Genomic DNA, 19,989 nt, shown 5'->3' with positions numbered 1-19,989 from the left:
AAATTAATCCGGAAAATATAGGATCTTGTAATTGTGAAAATGCGTTCCACGCTACACACGGTCATGTACCTAGGAACAGATATTCGACTGAAATTCAAAAGCGTTTTAATCGAGAAAATCTTGTATTATACAGTGAAGAGCTGAAGAAACTGGTACACCTGTCTGATATCGTGCAGGGTCCCAGCGAGCACGCAGAAGTGCCGCAACACGACTTATTATGGACTCGAATAATGTCTGAAGTAGTGGTGGAGGGAACTGACATCATGAATCCTGCAGGGCTGTCCACAAATCCGTAAGATTACGAGGGGCTGGAGATCTCTTCTGAGCAACGCATTGCAAGGCATCCCAGATTTGCTCAATAATGTTCATGTCTGGGGAGTTTGGTGGCCAGTGATCGTGTTTAAACTCAGAAGAGTGTTCCTGGAGCAAATCTGTAGCAATTGTGGACGTGCTGGGTGTCGCATTGTCCTGCTGGAATTGCGAAGTCCGTCGGAATGCACAACGGACATGAATGGATGCGGGTGATCACACAGGACGCTTACGTACGTGTCGCCTGTTCGAGCCGTATCTAGACGTATCAGGGGTCTTACATCACTCCAAGCGCATACACCCCACACTAGACTTGGCCATTGTTTCCATGTTTCGATACAGTGTATCGATACGTGGAACTGTTACAGTGTTTCGGAACGGCTGTGGTTCACTGATTCGAAACAGTGCTGTTTCATTCCGCCCCTGTCTCGGATAACCGCACCAGAGTCGATCTCGAGCCAGACACAGAAACTGTATCGTTGTTTCAAAATAAGGCTGTTTCAGTCCACCTGCGCTTGGAACGGACTAATTGTATCGAAACAGTGATGTTTCATTCCGCTCTGTGTCGTACGAGATTCGGGCTCGGCACAGATACTGAAACACAACATAACACTTCACGAAACACTTTCAAGAGTGTCGAAATCTTTTTGACAAGCAATAGAATGAAGCTTAAGATATCCGAAAATAAAGCTTCGTTTCTAGCTGACTGTCCTATTACGAAATGGCGTAACATCTGCTTTATAAACGCTAACCACACAATAAAACAACGTATACTATTCACATTCAAAAAAAATATGTGAAAATCATGCGATTAAATTACACTTTTTTTATAATATACGCTTCTCTTTTCATGTACAGTAATCGTATTAAGAAACGCAAGTAAACCTACAACATTTTGAATAAAAAAAGGCGTAGAGTGCCAGTTATTAGACATATACATAAACTTGATCTAGGTATAATTGCAAGCAATGTGTTTGACATACCACTGATAGTGTAATGGTGAACGGGAAGGGCTGGGAAGCATGGTGACTTTATAGTAATGGTTCGAAACACCTTGAAAGACAAAATTTTTTTCTGTTATATTTTGTTATTTATTCGAATTATTTGACGTTATTTGTGAGTCTATAGTCACTGTGCCTATTATCCACAATGATTCCCTTTGTGTGCATGGAAATTAGCAGGATGGGTATATTACCCATACTAACGGGATGTGAGAATCCCAGTAGCATATCCGTTGTTTCTGAAATTTGCTCCGAGCTCCAGTTCCGTTCGTGGCGGTTCTTCTGTCTTCAGCTATGGCTGTCCTCAGGCAATTGAAAAGTATGAAAGTCACACAGCATGAGAGCAGCGCATTTGCTGCAGGAAATACGAAACTGCCAAGACGACCAAGTGATAGTTTCATACTTTCTGAGAAATGGTTAGCGCTCTCGCACCTCATTTGTGTTTATATGGACATACTTATACAGTAGACATTCGAGATGATAAAATCTGTAGGTTTATTAGATTACAAAACACAAACTGTTTCGCTGCTTCGAAACAGCGTATCGAAACATTACATTGTACTGTTTCATTTGTTTCGAAAGAGTTAAGTGTTTCAGTTTGCCCATCTCTACCCCACACCATTACAGACCCTCCACCAGCTTCAACTGTTCGCTGCTGACATGCAGGGTCCATGGATTCATGAGGTTGCCTCCATACCCGTACACGTCCATCCGCTCTATGCAATCTGAAACGAGACTCGGCGGCCGCAACGATGTCGAAGATTTGATGTTTTACAGGATTCCTGATACCCACGGTACACTCGTTAAATAGTCGTACGGGAAAAAGCCCCACTTTACGGCTACCTCGGATATGCTGTGTCCCACCGTTCGTGTGTCGACTGTAACACCACGTTCAGACTCACATAAATCTTCATAACCTGCCGTTGTAGCAGAAGTAACCGATCTAACAACTGCACCAGACACGTGTTGTCTTGTATGGGCGTTGCCAATTGCAGCGCCGTATGCTACCTGTTTACATATCTTTGTATTTGAATACACATACCTATACCAGTTCCTTTGGCGCTTCAGTTTATTTAATACTCTGTATGTTACATTATTACTATACTGCATACGTACGGAAATAGGACTAAGCAGAAGAATTATCAGAAACCAGGTACAATTTAAGAAAACCGATAATTGTGAAGGAGATTTCTATCATGCATTCCTTTCTGCATATTGGTCACAGGGTACTTAAGATAGAGTAAAACACAGCATTATAATGATGAAACATTTTGAACAGTCTGATTTCTCTCGCCTGGTAAAATATTTTGAAGATATGTTGCACAAAAATCAGTATTTGCCAAACCCATACAGCCCCTCAGAACTCATCCGAATTTGCTTAATTAAATTGCCGGAACATTTGAGACATGGTATTCTGGCAGGTCTTTGCAAAGATGACAATGAAGCTTTTCAGGGACTTTTACAATAAATGGAAATCTACACAGACAGTCGCGGGATGCAAAAACAGGAAAACACCAGTTACAGGTCACATCCATCACAATTCTGTGACGACAGAAATAATAACCGTACACAACAAGACTACTTTTATAATGCAAATCGTGAACAAAATAGACAACACCCGTACGAAAACGGTTGGCACAATAACAATAGTTCCAGGGAAGATCACCTCTTCATGGTAATGATTGTGACAGAGACAATCGTAGAAACAGACAATATGGGAACCAGAATGAATATTATCAAGGGAGACAGAATAACTTTAGACGCAATGTCCACCTAGTAGTTACGATTCCGGCAGAAATTTCCACCACTTAATCGACAAGAAAGAAACTACAGAAACTACCGACATGACGACAGACGATATAATCATGACGACAGACCTGATTTTAATCAGAACTGGCGGGATTCAAACAGGGCAGGGCCCTCTCAACAAGTTGAAATTGTAGGATTTCCAAATCCCAGTAAAACGCGCGACAACAAAGAGATAACAGACAATGACTCGCACCACTGGCAGCCACAAAACGTACTTATGAAGCTGACGACGTAGCTGCTGTGGCTATCAATTATGTGGAAATGGAAGACATTAGCGACATTTTACTCGAGGAACATGACATGAAACAGAACAATATTCCATATCCTGTGATTCACATCACAGCAAACGACATAAAATTTACAGCTGTACTTGACTCTGGCAGTCCTATTTCAGTAATTAGGGAAACAGCTTTTAGTAAATGCAACAAATTGAACACTACCTCACACTTCGTTTACATAAGATTAAATTACAAGGTGCAATTTTTGGAAAAAAGTGTAGATGTACGCCAACAGACCAACTTAGAATTCTTTTGTTAAAGCCACAGATTTACTATGAATTTTCTTATTGTTCCATTATTGTCAACGGAAATTATATTGGGTGTAGACTTTTTGAATGAATATAAAGCAGTTTTAAATTTTCACGATGCTGAAACAAGTTTAGAGAAAGAAGATAAGTCAATAGCTTTTAAATTCGAAGACTGGTTTTCAAACCATGACGAGGAAATTATTCGGCTTTACCTCTTGTAAACTTTCGATGGAACCTGACACCGATAATCACTTTGCAAGTATTGACAGGGATGATTTTGATGACGTATTAGATACTAACGACTTAATTCAGAATAAAATTCAAACAATTGAGAACTGTAATTACACTGATAGGCAGGACCTTTTTGACATTTTACAAGCACATTCCACAGTTTTTACTCACATATTAAATACCAGTTTCGTGTTCGTGAGCACACTACATTTTGCGCCAGATCATACGTAATTCTGGCTCATTGTAGGGACCATGTTAGAACAGAAATACAATCTATGCTTGACGAGGGCATTATTGAACCAGTGGTATGCTCATACAACAATCCTTTACATGTTGTTGAGAAGAAAAACGGATCGATCAGACTTGTCTTAGATTCGAGACAAATAAATACCATCATCATTCCTGAAACAGACAGGGCGCAGATGTTGGAAGAACTTCTTCAAAATTTCAATGGTGTAAAAGTGTTGTCTTCTATTGATTTTAGATCCAGGTCCTATCAGATTGAACTTCATACAGAGTGTAGAAAATACACAGCTTTTCTTTGTTTCGGCGTTTGTTACTAATGTCGGAAACTTCCTTTGGGTTTGAACATTTCTTCGGCAACATTCATTTGTGGGCTAGATTCCATATTACCTGAGTTCTTAAAACGTCACATCACCTCATACGTGGACGATATTTTAATAGCAGAACCTCTTGGGAACGACATAATCGTATCCTCAACAGGGTGTTACGTATTTTTTCAGAATCTGGAATCACAGTTAACTTGGAAAAGTCTGAATTCGGTAGGATAAAGGTGAAGTTTTTGGGACACATTATTTCTTCTGAAGGCATTCAGCCAGACCCTGAAAAATTAGAAGCAGTCAGAGCCATACCAGTTCCATTTACAAAGAAACAAGTCCACAGTTTTCTAGGTCTTCTGAATTTTTACCCTCTTTTCTGAATATGTAAATTCTAGTAACACCAAAACATTGTTCTCTCACTGGGAAAAATACTGTTTGGAACTGGGACGAACAGGCACAGTTGGAATTCAATTCTTTGAAAAAATCTTAGCTCACCCAGATCTGTCACAAGATTTCTGCCTTATCACGGATTCCTCTAAAGTTGGTCTTGGTGCTGATTTATTTCAAGAAGCCACAGAAAATGACACTATTGTTCAGAAAACCATCGCTTTTGCTAGCCGCGTGGTAACAAAATCTGAAAAAATTATTCCGTCACTGAATTACAAGCTTTAGCTATCGATTGGACATTTGACAAATTTCGTTTTCTTCTTTCTGGGAAACACATAAAAGTTTATAGTGATCATCGTACATTACAATTTCTTATATCATCAAAATTAAATCATGATAGGCTGAAACGTTGGGCATTGTTTCTGCAAGAATTTCACTTCACAATAGTCTACATTCCTAAAACGCAAATTTTGTTGCAGACGCACTGTCTCGTGCACCGGCTGGCCTTGAGAAAAGCAACACAGGAGCTAACATTGAGAAAAATTTCAGTAGTCTTTAAATTCAAAAAGTTGCCTTTGAAAACTTTCATCACTGCATCTTTAAGGGACATTGCTTATGAACAAGACAAAGATTCGATTTGAAAAGATATAAAAAGTAAATGGCATGAAAATTATTATTTGGTTAGAAACAACATACTCTTCAAACGTTGCACTGTTGATGATAAGTTATTGGTACTTTGTGTTCCTGACGATTTTGTTAATAAGCTCTTCTGATACATTCATTTCAGTTACGCACACTTCGGTCCACGAAAATATTATCATATTCTATCAACGACTTGTTATTTTAACAATATGGAAAAGAGGATTCGGAGAGTCTTGTCTATTTGTAGACTTTGTCAAAAAGCTAAACCATCTCACATTGTGCTTCATTCTTTTCTGTCATTCCTACTACATTAAAAGAATTTGCTGCTGTTGATCTTCTGGGACCCCTTGTCAAAACATCGAATGGATTTTCGTACGTTCTAGTCCCTGTTGAACTTAACTTCGAAATTTGTTTCTTTCACACCGCTATGCAAAGCCAACTGACAGTCTGTAGCCAACGCCTTTGTTAAAAATTTCTTACGTGAAGTTGGACGCGTTGCTGAAGTTATTTCAGATAACGGACCACAATTCAGATCTGCTGTTTGGTTACGCATGCTTCGGCATCTTAAAATCAAACTTGTTTTTATTTCATTGTACTCACCACATTGTAACCCGCCTGAGCGGATTATGAAAGAAATCAATGAGTTTGGCAGACTTTATTGTCACAGGAAGCACCAGTATTGGAACAGATACTTACATTTTATTTCAAAACGTGCTGAATGAAATGCCTCATGACTCCACGGCTTTACCACCTATTCTTGTACTGAAGAATGAGGAGCCACTGAACAGAATTAGAGAGCTTGTACGTTTTCCAGATACATGTAAACTTCGACATAAAGACACAACTGATTTGGCTATTAAAAATATAAATTCTGCTGCAGACAAAAGGAGAAAATTACACGGCAAGACAAGTGCAAAGAAACTACATATTTCAGAAAGTTCTCATTAAAGCCCATTCATTGTCACATAAGGAAGAACATTTGAGCCACAAGTTCCGTCTGATTTACAATGGGCCTTATAGGATCCGACTTATACTGCATGATAATTGTGTTGAAGTTGAAACTCTGTGTACTAAGAAAAGTGAAGCACTACTCCACATTTCTCATGCAAAACCGTTTATTGAGAGATAATTTACTTTCTAACTTAGTCTTTGCCATAAAAGTTTTTACTTAATGTTACTATTACGATTTGTCACACTTAGAAACTGTTAACATGCAACAATGTTTTGAAGTCAACTATCCAGTTAAGAACCTATGGAACTTAGTAAGACAGTAATTACGAATGCATTGTTATAGTGAACCGACGACACAGTGTTATTGTGTGTGTACATTTTTACTTGTTAGTTGCACGATTACGTCACGACTATAAAGTCCGCATTCTTGGAACATACACTGATAATGAGGTATTACTGCTACATTTTGGCTTACTTGAAAAGACATTTTGTGTTTCAAGTACTTTCAGAGAGGTTATAGTAGACACAGTATTTGGTTTGTTTGATGGATACACAATTATAGTACGATGCTACTAATGAGTGACACAGTTTTCATTATTATTTTTGCGCTATATTTTTTATGTCTGCACAGTTTTTCTGCGTTCTTCTGAAAAGTAAAACATATTTTTCTAATGACTCTTGTGACATAGCTACAATGAGATAAGTATTTTTCGTAACAAATAATTCATTACAGTAGAGTACTTTCTTGGTTATGGTAATGTATGTAATAACTACGACATCCATACGCATAGCATTTTTACTTTTGTACATGAGAAGGTAAGTACTGTACATTGGCTTCTGGAGAACTTTGCTTATGAACGATGATAACTACGACACTTAGCACATTATCACCGTTAGCCAATGACTGAAATTATCTTACAACAAGACTCACAGTTTAGCTCTTCATGACACGCATTTGAGTGATTATTTTTCGTACTTGGAATATTTTTAGAAATATTTTACAACTACTATGATACAGAGAAGGTTTTCGGCGATTCATTTCATTCCGTTGTTGTTATCTGTAACATCTGAGGGTATAATTACATTAACCCTCGGGGGGGGGGGGGGGGGGTACACGCTTACTTTTTTGTACCATGCGTGTGGCAAGCGCAAGGAGCCCTAGCTAATATGGTATTTGCTTATACAACTTTACACATCGGTAGCATATTTCTCTAACATTGAATTACATAGTTATCTGATCATTTAACTGAGAGAGAGTCAAACATTATTTTATTATGTCAGTGACACATATTTACATAATTACATAGATTACTTCGCACTTATAAAATTGTACTTTGTCTGCATTTTGGGAACTTTTCACATTTACTTTAGAAACCACTGTGATATTATGAGTGATAAGAGTGATGTATTTTGTATGAGATCATGATTTTTGAAGTACGTTTGTGGTAGATGACTATTGATGCGAGCAGAGAGATTTTTTTTAGAGGTTTTGAGATTACTGAAGGAAGCTACGACGATTCTGAGATGTGTTTGATCTGTTATCAGATGTTAACATAGAATCTTACTTGAAGAGTTATGAGATGTGAATATATATATATATATATACATATATATATATATATATATATATATATATATATATATATATATATATATATATATATATATATATATATGTGTGTGTGTGAATGTCAGTACCACAATGCTGACAGAAATTTTTGGACACTGTTATTCACAAGATTTCAGTTCTATACACTTCTAATGTAATTTTTCAACCTGAGAAATTTTATATTGGTTTCAAGCTGTTATTGTAACGGAGACTGCTGTCGTAAATATTTCGGTAAAGTGTGTGTGTGACCTTGACATAACGCTGCACTGGGCAGCACGCTACTTGCTTTGAAATATACTTGTTGTTGTGTGGACTTTAAACTTTCCTTGTGCTGCTTTAGTCACTCTAAAGCTACCTGTACTTTCGTAAGCGCTCGCATGGTTGTAGAAAAGTGAAGCTGCTGACCTTGTTATTGACATTTCTTTGCAGAACACATCACAAACACGAAACGTTATTACTTGGAAACATATGATTATAGTGTGGAGCTTGTACTTCGTGCTATTTACTGAAATACTTATGAAGTGATGAGAAATATTTTTAGACCTACACACCTGATTACGACAAGTGTCTTTCTTTAAGATTTGAGAGAACTTTTACTGGCTTATCAAATGCTATATGGCTATTGAATATTTTCATGCTTTGCCTTGTACGTATTTGTTTATTTTATTTGATATCTAGTTTCTAGTTGCGCTGTAGCACTGGTTTTATAAAATAAAATTTAATACATATACTAACGTACACACTTTCTGTCTACAGATCTATTAAATAATTATTTTATGATCTACATTCTTAAAAAAAGGAGCACTAGGAAACGAAAGAAGCATAAGAAGGAGAAGTGATTGATAACAGGAACTGTATACATAATTTCCTTTTCAAATACTTGGTAATTTTTTGGTAAAATAGGTTGTTGTGGTGCATCACTTTAGTGTTAAGATGTGACGTAGGCATTAAGACGTAAATAGGCATTCCCTTATCTGCATTGCTATCTTTACTGTAATATTTTTTTTGCTTGTGCTTTGTCATGTTTGAGCGTAAGTTATTGCATTTGCTGCTGCTATTTGTCAGCCATTGTCCTACTGAATTTTACTTTACACTACTCTTATAAGCCAGTTTTACCACTGATTTATTTTTCTTGTTTGCTGCATATTGCCTTGCATTAGTTATAATGTTGCATTTGCTTTGTTTTTTTGCCAATTTGCATTTTTTTGGTATTGCTGTTTGTGTTAACTTTTTGTGCTGCTGCATTGCCTCGTTCTCTAGTTTATGTATCTGAGCTCAGTAGATTTAAGTTATCTTAAGGAGGAGTAGGCTATATAAGAGAATGAGTTGTGATGGATTGGAAAGAAATGTATTGAGAAGCTATACAAAAAAGATTTGGCCAAAGAGTATTGTATATTGAGGAATAGTTGTTTTGAAAGAGGAATTGAAATGATAAGTAGGGTTTAGGGACAACAGGTTTAGGTATGATTTTCTTGGGAACAAATTATGAGGTAAGATAATGGAAAATAAATGATGAGGTAAGAAATATGTGAAAGTAAATACAGAAAGCATGGTTAGATAGGATTTTTCTTTGTGGAAACAAAAGTTGAAATAAGAAGAAAAGATCTGTTGGAAAACGAAGTTCTGATTGGGATGAAGTATCACAAGTACTGTAGTACTTAATGTTACACTGAAAACAAACCCTGTCCTTTCCTTTTGTGTTATTTCGCTATGCGTTTATGTGTACCCTAGTGTATCTGTGTTCTTCCTGTCTCTGTGTATTTACCTGATAAGATTAATATTCTCTTCTAGTACTAAGCTGCATTTACTATGATGAGGTGTACTGTTATCCTCAAATCTAAAATATTCTTTACTTTGGAAATATGTTTAGACATTATTTTTTGTGTTCTGTTTTCTTTTAATGCTCATGTATCAAGTTAATATTTCAATGGATATTCTCATTTTTAATTTATTTACTTATGTCACAATTTCTGGAATACTCATGTATATGCTTATTTCTATTCCTTTGTAAAGCCAGTATTACTATAAATGTTACCTGTATTATCATGTTTTTAATGATGTTTTCTGTAACTTTGTAATTGTATTCATATGCAGTAAAATTGTAAATTGTATAGAAACCAGTGCTTCAAATTAAGTAAATAGTAGGGATTCATTTTACTGCACACATTTCTGTTAGAGATACTGTATGTGTTAAATCTTGAAGGCTAATTGACTGTGTTAGTGTTTGGAGGTGTGTTGATAATTCAGAAACGGACTGGTTAACAGCATTGCTGGTTCTAAGGACATCGCAAAAAAAAATAGTGAGTATACAAGTTGTGGTTTATGGACTTGCTTTATTATCGGCAAGACTCTTCAGTTGTGACTGTGCACCTGCACAGTCGCAATGGATGGCTGCTGGCCATCTGTACAAGGACTACAGTATGTCTGCACCCTTGGTGGCCCACTACTACCATAATCTCTACAAGGACTACAGTTGGTCAGCACCCTTGGTGACCCGCTACTACCATAATCTCTACAAGAAATGCTGTGGGTCTGCTCTGTGGTGACCTACTAATTCTATCAATATTCTTCAAGACTTCGACTGAGTCTGCTGTGAGTTTGTTCTGTTGTGGCCCATTACCAGTTTCCATGTCAAGAGTCAGCACTGTGTTTCTGTTGGGAGGACAACACTTCTTCAAGACTGTATGGTGATCCACTACTTGTGTGTGTATTTTGTTTTCCTGCTCAGAGTTTGTGCATGAAACTGTCATAGACTACTATTTTGATATATGATTAGGACTGTCTTTAGGGACTGTGAAGACAATATTTGCTTTTGAACAACAGTGCATTAATAGTTGTGTGCATTTGATCTATTTGATATTGTTAATATAAAAAAATTAACAAATTGATCCTGGCCACTGCCCAAAATAAACAGTAAAATTGTTTTGTGTGCAGCAGGGGGGGGGGGGGGGGGGGCTCTGTAAGTGGACTGCTTCTGTGCTGGCAGCGCTGTATAGCGCTTTGCATTGGATCTCTGACTGCGCTTTCTTTGTTAAGGCCGGTTCCCACTAGAGCGTGGCAGCGCGGCGTGCGGCAACGGCAGCGGCAAGCGTTTTCCGCTTTGACGCGGCGGCTCGCGGAATTGGCGTTCCCATCTGGGAGCGGCAGACGTTAGCGGTAGCCAATGACGGACAGCCACTGAGGTACGGGGCAGGACCCACTGAAACGCGCGGTGCGTTTGATTAACTATATCTTACACCTACATGAAGGAAAGACGAAGTTGGGTGAAGACATACCAATTTTTCATTTTCTGTACAATGTACTCTTTCACATATTTCATTATTCATGTTTTCTCATTTCACCATAAACAGATTTCATGACTACCGTTCACGATTGTTCACTATCTCCTAACACATTGAAACAATGTACGACAAAAGAGACTATTCAGATAGTTAAGCGAGACAAAAATTTAAAATTTGATATGGTAGCAGGTACACGAAAACAGTAAGAACACAAAGGCTAGGTCGAAGGGATGAATGTGGAAGCCACCTGATAGAATTTCCCACAGAGCGTAATGTAATCATCGCCAGCACCTTGCTTAAGAATCACGAAAGAATAAAATATATTTGGAACAGTTTTCGAAACCATATTTAAAATTGTAAGGCATTTCCTGCTGCAGACGCAAACCTGACTGAAGACTGTCAACAGCAAGAAAAGCGTTCTGAAAAAGAAAATTTGTTCACGCCGAATATAAATTCTAATGGTTGGATACTATTTTACAAAGGTATTTGTGTGGAGTGCAGCCTTGTATGTAAGTGAAACGTGGACGATGAACAGTTCTGTCAAGAAGACAATGGACGCTTTCAAAACGTGGTGATTCATAAGAATGCTAAACATTAGATACGAGGATCGTGTGACTAAAGAAGAGGTACGGAATTAAACAGAGGAGGAAGAGGAAATTACGGCACAACTTTGACAACAATAGGGGTTAGTTGACAGGACGTATTATGGGGCGTCAAAGAGTGAGGACAAAGGGGTTGGGTGATACTATTCTGATAATAATCATCTGTTGAAATACTATTCTACTATTTTATCTATTAATGTAAGCAGTGAATTTACTCTTCCACGCACTCCTCCACAAAACATTTAAACCAAAACTGAAATCAGCTGAACACCAAATCTTTCAACCACTGTCTGACAACTACTGGATTCACTTTCAACTTTCTATAACTATCGCTGGCTAGCCACACACACATACAGATATAAAGAGAACAAAAATAAACAAACATTAGTTTTCAGCATATAATTCTGCAGTTTGGCAACATGCACATAAACAAACCAGACAGGAAGGGACATGAAGTGAACACACTGTAGTTACGACTTCAAATCAGAGTTTTCGGTAAAACGTCTACTGCTAGTGACAGAAGAAAAAAGAGCGAACATAAAAATGCGCTTATGTTCCATAATCTAAGTTTTAGTTCAACCTCCAGCATGTGACCAGGTGAGGGGAAACGTATATGTCCGCCAAAAACTCAATTCACTCTAAGTAATCAGTCATTCATGTAAAAAAATATGTGAACTGTTTTATAATCTGCAAGTATCACATATCAAAACAAAACTGAATCATTCTAGATTCCACCGAAGATGCCTTAAAGTAAAAGGCGAAACGCGTCTTGAATCAGTAAAGTACACTGGATAAAGGAAAAAAAGTTTGTTACTTACCAAAGGAAATAATCAATAGCTCTAGATATTTAGTAAATTACATCTTATGACATACCAGCAAATTAGTTTCGGTTTAACTTCTCATTCGACATGCTATTAAATGCTGTTTAAAAAAATTCATCTATCCCTTCTGAAAAACTGTAGTTACTTTCATATCTTGGTAGATAAACAGATTTAGGATATTTATCATGCGACGAAATACATGACTTTTCACAAGTTATCGTTTGCAAAAAAACACGTTTCGATTTCTTGAAACGTTTACGAAATTTGCGGTTGATACAACCACATTGTTTACGACGAGCAGGACGAAGTATCGGTCGCGTCGCGAGCAACCCGCGAGCGGTGACGGCACAGCCCGTCCGCCGACATATCATTCAATATCTCGAGAACGGTGATAGCTATCGATCTGCTCTCAGCTTTAAAAACAATTTCGATATGTTGACTAAATTTCATACGCAATAATGTATTACCTAAAATGAACTGTACGCAAAGTCCACGCAATGTGTTTTTACCTCTGCACACTCATTAAAATTTCGTGTAAAGGTTTACGTAAATGCGATACAGCAAGTAACCACCACGAATAACGAAAAGAAATTCGGTTCTTTATCGAGAGAAGATATCGGGCTGTAACATGCCCAAGAACCAAATTTTTCTACAGAATAGTTTCCTTGGAATCGGATGATAAGTATTTCATAGCTGCCGTCGCGTCCGCGCCAGCGGTTCGGCGAAAGTTCGCGTGGCCCGGGGTTCCGTACCTGACGTCACGCTCAGCGCGTTCTGTGATTGGCGGCGCGCACCTGGAGCGCGGCACGCGGCAGCGGAAGCGGTTCGACATGGTCAAACCGTGACGCAGAGCCCGCCGCGCCGTGCCGCTGACGCCGTTTCCATGGCAACCACGCCGCTGACGTGCGGTTTTGACGCACGGCAGCCCTAGTGGGAACCGGCCTTAAGAGACTCTGTGGCTGGTTGGACTCGTTGGAAGTTGATTGCCAGTACTGTTGGGCAGTTGGACGTAAGTCGCCAGCAGTGACGGAAGTACTGTTGGGCAGTTGGAGGTGAACAGCCAGCAGTGATGGATGTTAGATGTGAGAAGTCAGCATTGATGGAGAGTAGAGGTCTGAAGTGTTAGCTTAGGCTAACGATCTGTACATGTTCTACTTGGAGACTGAATATTATTCATGATGATATACCTTTGTACTAGATTTCAATGAAGATTTATATTCGCGTTTGACCTGGATGTCACGTTCTTAAGGTAAAAAAATACATTATTTGGTTTGCAACAAAATCTTTCCTTTGCTAACCACATGCCTATCAGTAGTTAGTAGTTAGAATCTTTTATTCAGCTGGCACTATTGACGCTCGCTGTATTGCAGTAGTTCGCGTAATGAAGATTTTTGTGGGGTAAGTGCTTAATGAAATGTATAGGTTATTGTTAAGATTTCTTTTTAGTTCGGGCCATTCTTTTGAATTAATTATTTATAGTCAGGTTGCAATTCTTTTTGAGCAGTCAGATTGCATTGCGCAAGAATATTGTCAGTCAGTGTTGGCATGATAAGAAAAAGTAAAGAGAAAGTAGGCTCAGTACATTCAGTGTTACTCAGCTGTTTCAGAATAAAATAACACAGTTTTATCTTCTCAGTCATTCTGTAATTTAAGTACGGACACACTCATTTAAAGAAAGAAGTTTCACAGGGAAGGTGAAGAGGCTGCAAGAGAAATGTGAAGAACTCGATAAAGAAATGATCGTCAGAACGACTGATTCAGCACACAGAAAAATGAAAACAACTTTCGGTGAGATCAAAAGAAAGAGCGATAATATTAAGAGTTCAATGGGAATTCCACTGCTATATGCAGAGGAGAGAGCGGAAAGGCGGAAAGAGTGCATTGAAGACCTCCATAAGAGGGAGGACTTGCTTGATGAAACAGGACACCAGGGAATAGCTCCCGTGGTAGTAGAGAGACCTGTACACGGCAAAAACAGTAAAGGAAGACAGAGATTGGAATATATCCAGCAAATAATCGTAGCACGTAGGTTGCAAGTGCTACTCTCAGATGAAAATATTGGCAGAGGAGAGGAATTGGTGGCCAGCCGCATCAAACTGGTCTGAAGCAGTCTGAAGAATTACGACTAAAAAAAGAAGAAAAACAAATAGCAAGAGAGAAAGGGAGAATTCAATGCATAAGACAAACATTGATAAACGGTGAAGACTCGCCAGTAGCAAATAAATGGCCACTTTTAAAAATAGGTCCAGGTACGCCAAAGCCATGAATTGTTGGCATTGCGCACAGTCTGGTGACTCCTTGGTCGGCAGAGGGGTGAGGGGGCATCTCTCTCTCGCTCTCTCTCTCTCTCTCTCTCTCTCTCTCTCTCTCTCTCTCTCTACTGGCAACATGTGGAAGCACATTGGGTCTACCTGACCCCAAGCACTGGTGGGGTGAGAGATACTTCCACCGACGTGCTAGAACGCAACTCTGTGACCACTCTTAAAGGTCTGTTGAGAGTGGCATGTTTGGAGCCGTATTTCTAAAAGCTGCACGTGGGGAACCCGCACATTGTTGGGCTAAAAAGAGAATAAATGTTGTAGGTTAGAGGCTCAGAATGTTTTTGAAATACTGTACGTGGATTTTGTGGTGGTAATGGTGGTAAGGTCTTGTGGGACCAAACATGTGATGCCATCGGTTCCTAGGGTTACACACTACTTAGTCTAACTTAAACTAACTTACGCTATGGACAACATAACACACCCATGCCCGAGGGAGGACTCGAACTTCCGGCTGTACGTGGAAAGTCGGTTGTTAGGAGAACGCCTTCTACACAGTGCTTTGGTGGGAGAATAACAGCGACTGAACAGTTGTGCAATTGGCCAGTGCTGCGCAGAATCTTTTCATTGGTGAATGATATTTCTTGGCACGGACCCGGTGCAGAGCAGGGGCAGCAGATGCAGTTTTTAGACACCTCTTCTTTGTCAGGCTTACTGCAGTTCACTTCGATTCGAGACTTACAGCTGACTTTTCTCTCGGTGATGTGGAGGGCGCAATGCAGCAACAAGCCTGGCCATTGTCTGACAAGTTCGAGTGGCAGCTAAGTACACCCTCAACAGTCTACACTTCGACACAACAATTATGGTGAGAATATTGAGTGACAACAGCTGTTAAGTGTGCTTCAATTTGGTACAATTTTACTATCACAGCATGTCTACTGAGGCTATGTTTCATACAACGAATACTATAGGGCTTTGATTGTCTTTGAGCTCCATTTCCGTTTCACAAACTTTTGCCAAGTTAATTAATGTTGGTGTACCTCAATAACCTGTTCTTATTAGATGTTTTTTTCATCATTTGCTGAACTAAAAAGTAATGTCACTGACTGACCTATGCACACTGAATATGACTGGAATAAATTTTGGATTCACTTGGGCCAAGATTTTAATTTAGTAGTTAGCGAACTCCTTTTCTATGCTGCGTACTTTTATTGATTATGTGAGGTCAAAAGCTTTGACCCAGTTACCAGCGCCAATCTCTTCGAGATTATCATATCGGTTCCGTCATATTTATTAAATCAGTAGCTGAGTTTACTGGAGTATAGCGACCTGAGTCTCAGTAGTCCAACTGCTGCAGATCCAATAGCTTTTCGGAGGGAATGCGTTCAGGCACATTTGTGGCTTAGCATCTAGGTTTGCAGTGTTGGACATTCTTCATCCGGCTTCCATTAGCAAACACACCTGCACCAGAGGTGACACCAGGAGTTAGTTCATCTGCCGTCGTTTCTCTGAAGTCTTGAAATTTAAATTATAAACCTAGAATTTTCATGGTGCTGCTCTTGGCAAACGTAGCGGAATATTAGGAAGCATGTTCAGAAGGTAGATGTGTATTTTTATATTTTGTTTTTAGAAAAATGTATTTGGAAAAATGTAGGGTTCTGTTCATACACTTGTTTACTATATTTCTACGTAATCGCCATCACGTTCGACGCTTGTGGTGAACCGTTGCACTCTTTTATGCTTTCCTCGAAGAAGGAATTCAAAACCTATCTGTACACCTGCTCGTCGGTTGTAACTTAAATTCCGCGCATGTGTGCCTTCAGGTAGGTGAAACGATCAAAATCTGAAGACGCAAAGTCAGGGGAATCGGGAGATGCTTCGAAATATCCCAGCCGAATGAGTCCAAGAACGCCTTGGTAGCTAAGTTTGTGTGAGGATCGGCATTTTCGTGCAAGAAGAATACTCTCGTCAGCATTCCGCCCCTTTTGTTTCGAACGCTCCATTTAAGTTTCTTTATGACAGAAATTCAATTAATAGGATGCCTTTTCGGTTCCTAAATAGTGAGGCTGTGATATTTTTGGCCGAAATTGTGGTTTTGGAATTTTTTGGCAAACGGCGAATTTGCGTGACGCCTTTGTGACTTCTGCGTTTCAATCTCAGGCCAGATATGAGCCTCCCACCTTTCGTATCCATTCACAATAGGGCTCAGAAAAACCTCACTTTCCAATCCACGTCGCTTGAGAAAATCGCGGGCCTTATTGACCTGATTTTTCTTTGGCTGCTTTGTCAGCTGTTTTGGGACTCGTCTTGCGCACAGTTTCCTGTATCCCAGCCTTTCTGTGAGTGCCTCGTATAAGATGACTCTAGAGAGTTGTGGAAAACTCGAAGAGATCTCATTCACTGTCAATGGGCGGCGTTCACAAAGAGCTTCCTCGATTTTCTGCACCATCTCGTCACTCGTCGTCCACCCTTGTGTTTGTCGTGAACATTTGTTCTGCCTCCATTAAACTCCCTACACCACTTATACAGGCTCCTTCTATGCATAACACCTTCGCCGTAAACTGTAAATACACATATCAAATTTTTTATGATTTTTTTGTGACTGACACCGGAATTTTAAAATTAGTCACCCTGAGTGACTAATAACAAAATATGGGGAAAAACGGAAACACGCATTAGGCAAGACTGGACGTAGCTAGAATGGCGTCTGCCCCTGCCATTAGGGTTCGCGAATCGCTGCCTTGTGCGTGACGCATTAGCTCAGTTCGACAGCAGGAAGTCGTCAGTTAGTCCATTAGCTAAAGTCGATTCCACTTAGTGACGCCCTCGACGTTCTGCACCGTTGAAAAGCGTCCTTTGATTCCTCCCTGCTCCTTTACGTTTCCTGTATTCCCATACCAGTTTTCGCGAAATATTTGTGCTATAGTAGAGATCCTGCAGTAATTTCACGCCACAATTCGAAATTCTAAGAAAAGGTTTTAAAAAATCAACAATGTGCTCTTTATTCCAGAAATCAGTAATTCCCACAACGATTCAGCGTATGGAATGCAGTGAAGCGAGAGACAGGACCACATATCAAAGAAAAGGACAGCATCACAACTGAGTAAATGGAAATCTAAAAATTATGGGGCATAGGTTGCAAACGTGTTTAATAATTAAGTCTTAGATGCAGTAGAAAATATGGAGGCAAACAGTTCGAGAGAAGAATCAGGGCAGTATGTTAAAAAATCAGCTCTCATAAAATTACATCATATAAATGTATCACAAACCTCTCCCTCTGAAATCAAGAAAATTAAATATATTTTAAAAATAAAAGCTCATCTGGATTTGATGGTGTTTCCAACAGAGCTGTAAACATTTCTTCCAATATAATATGCCCTGTCTCATCGGAAATACGTAACACATCATTAGTTCAAGGCATTATTCCAGAGAGAATGAAATATCCCATTACTAAATCCCTCCATAAGAGATGTGAGAGGTGAGATGTCAATAACTAGCAACCTGTTCCATTACTGACATCATTTTCCCAAAAATTTTAAGAAAGCGGTGTATTCTAGAACAGTACCCCGCCAGAGCAACTATAATATCTTCAGTACAACACAGTTTGGATTCCAGCAGAGTTGCTCTACTGAGAACCCCATTTACACATTCAGTCACCAAATTTCACAAGAATTAAATAACAAAGTAGCAGCAGTTGGTATTTTCTGTGACCTGTCTAAGGAATTTGACTGTGTGAATCACAGTATTCTCTTAGGCAAGCAGAGGTTTTGTGGACCTGATGGTATAGCCCAACAAAGGATAATATCTAATCTAAACAAAAGAGTATATAAAGCCGTACTTAGTAAATCAACCGACGGAATCAGGGCCGATCCTTCTCACTGTGGCGCAATCACGTATGGAATTCATTGATGCTAGATTTTTTAATTTTATTTATTTATTTACCCAGATCTGACTAGGGTCATATAATATATCTAGTCCACGTACGGAACAAAATTCAGTCCACCCTTTCTTTCTGTATTGCGTGAGATCTTTTTAGAATCAGCCATTTTCTTTTTAATGTCTACAAATTATTATAGGTAGGATTCATTTAAATATCTTGGTTGGAGGCCATCTTTTGGCAATCACAGGAGAACACACTGCATTCCAGCACGATCTCCGACTGTGATATTTGGTACTAGCCGATTTGTACATAGCTGTATTTTAAGGATGTTTTCATTCTCAAATTAACTTTATTGTTGGGTGTATAAGCATTAAAAATCTCGTTTAATGTTACTTGATACCCAGGCCAGTTAATATACTTACAGTTTATTCCATCATCCTATGTGTATCCTTGACGACAAGTTGTAAGCCGGCCGCTGTGATCGAGCGGTTCTAGGCGCTTCAGTCCGGAACCGCGCTGTTGCTACGGTCGCAGGTTCGAATCCTGCCTCGGGCATGGATGTGTCCTTAGGTTAGTTAGGTTTACGTACTTCTGAGTCTCGGGGACTGATAACCTCAGATGTTAAGACCCATAGTGGTTACAGCTATTTGAACCATTAGAACAAGTTGTAAGTGCCACCACGAAGATTGTGGGCATAGCCTGGAAAGTTAGTGATAGGTCCCCATAGGCATTTTAATGTTGATTCGGACGGTTCCTGTGTAACACCTGTCGAGTATGGTCGTTGTCGCTAACCTGGCTGATTGTTTATTGTGTAGTAAAACCAGATCGGATTTGGCGACACAGCTCGCTAGTTCATTATCACTGAGATACTGAACTAGTAGTCCTGCAAGCAACTGTGCACGCAATTCTTCGGTAGCTGGCAGAATATCCGTAACCATGTGGCTACAGAAACTTGGGTTTAAACAGGACAGTATATCAGGTGCAGAAGTATGAAACCCGAATTTGGTTCCAATAATTACACGTCTGTTCTTTGAAACTGATAAACAATATTTAATTCAAAACAATCTCCTTTGCTATTTACACATTTCTCCCACCTGTCCGGCAGGCTATGATGCTACGCCA

Source organism: Schistocerca americana, chromosome 2 (assembly GCF_021461395.2).
Source record: "Schistocerca americana isolate TAMUIC-IGC-003095 chromosome 2, iqSchAmer2.1, whole genome shotgun sequence".
Taxonomy (NCBI): domain Eukaryota; kingdom Metazoa; phylum Arthropoda; class Insecta; order Orthoptera; family Acrididae; genus Schistocerca; species Schistocerca americana.
The sequence above is the reverse complement of the archived record's forward strand: the minus strand, read 5'-3'. Positions refer to the sequence as shown.